The sequence below is a fragment of the Sus scrofa genome, chromosome X, assembly GCF_000003025.6.
Source record: "Sus scrofa isolate TJ Tabasco breed Duroc chromosome X, Sscrofa11.1, whole genome shotgun sequence".
NCBI classification, from domain to species: domain Eukaryota; kingdom Metazoa; phylum Chordata; class Mammalia; order Artiodactyla; family Suidae; genus Sus; species Sus scrofa.
In genome coordinates, this window is record NC_010461.5 from 39,235,880 (window position 1) to 39,238,512 (window position 2,633).

The following is a 2,633-nucleotide window of genomic DNA, read 5'->3' on the forward strand; positions in this document are numbered from 1 at the left end:
GAAGTCCCCCCCCCGCCCCCCAACCGCCCTCTTCTTCTTCCTCTCTCTCTCTCTCTCTCTCTCTTTTGTGTGTGTGTGTGTGTGTGTGTGTGTGTGTGTGTGTGTGTGTTATGGAAATAATAAGGGGCTAAAGAATATTCAGGATTTAATTCTTTGGCCAGCCTGGGGCTGCCGTAAGGAGATGCCCATCCGCAATAAAGACACAGACACACAAGGACAGGGTGGCATTCTGTTGAACGAGTCAGCAGCTGACCGGGATGAAGTTGAAATTCTAAGTAAGAGGAGAAACAGGGGGATCAGAACGGCTTGGGGAAGCAAGTGCAGAACGCTGTTTTATCGCGATGCATGTGGGTGGCGAGAGTTCTTTTCTGAGTTGTTCATCCATTACATGATTTTTGAGCAGCAGATCCATGATTCAGTCCACCACGGTCCTTGAAGAAGCGCCTTCTCTGGCATCGTTTAGAATAAAACTCCAGCTCTGATTTAGACACAACAAGAACGTTGGGCGTCCTTGACTCCTTCAGATATATGAGTGTGAGACTAACAGGTGAGGCCAACCCACAGCAGCACAAACTAGTAGAAAAATGACAAAGTTAACTATGTGTGTGGGCTAACTGCCTGCTCGCTGGATAATACTGTTATGAGCCGTGGGAATACAAAGGGAAATATTTCATAATTCTTGCCCTTAAAAGCTTAAAATTAAGACAGAAAACATCAGCGTGTGTGTGTGTGTGTGTGTGTGTGTGTGTGTGTGTGTGTGTGTGGAAAATACAAAGAACCATGGAACCATTTATAAAAATTGTTTATGTCAGATGAACCCAGCCCCAGAATGTTTTTTTTTTCATTAACACTCATGAAGAACTAGACTGAGACTAGAAACAAGTCATAGAGTAAATACGTCATAAAACTTAAGAAGAAATTTCTCGCGGGAGCGCCATATAATTATTGATGCCGAGACTGCCATGTTCAGCGAGATCACATTGTTTATTATTCATTCATAAATGGGTAATCACATTATTACTGTTTCACCGAAGCTTTACTTCAGCCACTGATGTTTACAAGAGAGGTCTTCAATTTTTCAGTTTGATCTCCACCGTTTTGTAAGAAGCCCCCTTTCTTTTGCTTTACCAGGAAAACTCTTGTCTACCTGGGAGCAGCCAGTCACAAACAGAATCCACCTGCAAGAACAAAGGATAAATGACAAGTTCAAAGCCTTGCAAGAAAACCTGGCACTTGGCCAATGATGATATTGGCTGAAATGTCTTAAAAGCAGAAGATCAAAAAGCAAATGGAAATTGGACCTTAAAAATGGAAATAATCTGAAAGGGGAAATGACTTGTAGCTGAGTAAGAGCCATGGAAATAGTCACGAACATTCTCTGGCTCAATTTTGCGGGTCAGATTGAGAGGGTGGATAAACCCTTTGGCCACCAACATTTTCAAATATCAGAGCCTGGCGTCCACCTTACCTCTTCATTTCTCCTAATAATTTGGGTTGTTTTTTTTTTTCTTCTTCTTCTTCTTAGCATAGGTTCACCGCTCTGCCCTGCTATCTTTTGCCTTTGGGGTCTCAGAGTCGCTCTATCTGCTCTGAAGTAACATGAAAAGGTGTGGTTCTTCCTGGTTGGAATTTTCCAGCCTTCTACAAGCTGCCCTTCTGCTAGAGCAGAAGAAAGAGTCAAAATTGCAAACACATTGACTCCTTGGCCACGGAAGACAGGCTCTCTCCCAGATGGAGCCCCACCGCTTCCTCCAGCCGTTATTCTGTCAGGGGGTGGCGAAGGCTACCATCTGCTGCCCCTTTCAAGACAGGGGCTCGCCTCCGCCCCTTGGGCTCCAGATGACCTGTTTCTGAGCCTCTCAATAGGTATCTGGCAACAGCAACTCTTTTCATCCCATCACCATGCTTTTTAGAAAGGTTACTGTGCCACGTGTGGTTACTTTACTAGCCACGGCTAACAATCTGAGAAAGACAGGCTCCCTTAGAGTTCCCATCGTGGCTCAGCGGGTTGCGAGCCTGACTAGTATCCATGAGGATGCGGGTTCGATCCCTGGCCCCATTCAGTGGGTTAGGGATCTGGCGTCACCATGAGCTGTGGTGTGGGTCGCAGAAGAGGCTCGGATCTTGCGTTACTGTGGCTGTGGTGTAGGCTGGTGGATGCAGCTCTGATTTGACCCCTAGCCTGGGAACTTCCATGTGCTGTGGGTGCGGCGGTTAAAAAAAAAAAAAAAAAAAGGCTCTCTTTACATTTCTATTTATGCCCAAGGGGATGAAAATACTCCCACTGTTATTTCATCTGCACTCAGGATAAGAAGAGTTTGGAGAAGGCGTCTATCGGCTAGATGGGAAATTCTTCAAGGGACTCTCCCGACCCTTTTATTTCTGGTTCTGTTTTTGGGTTGCCTCTCTTCTTTCTTGGTAGCCCTAGTGGATATTTACAGGGATCGCCCTGCATCCAAAGACCCCTGGAGGGATGGGTAACACCAAGGCAGGTGGGAGGCCTGAGGGGAGCAGGTGTTTCCTCTGCCCTCCTCAGAGCCGCTGGAGAGCCAGGTGTGACCAAGCCAGGCTCACCAGATGTGCCATTCTGGCGGAGTGATTACGACCCGCGGACATTCAGAGGTTGTTCCCTA

General features: G+C 46.5%; 1 long non-coding RNA gene across 1 annotated transcript; it reads right to left on the reverse strand.

Annotated features, from left to right (window-relative positions):
* LOC110257804 lies at window positions 966-1,957 on the reverse strand. Its single transcript, XR_002340796.1, has 2 exons — window positions 1,469-1,957; window positions 966-1,178 (listed from the first exon to the last, which is right to left on the reverse strand). It is a non-coding gene; the product is annotated as an uncharacterized LOC110257804 (long non-coding RNA).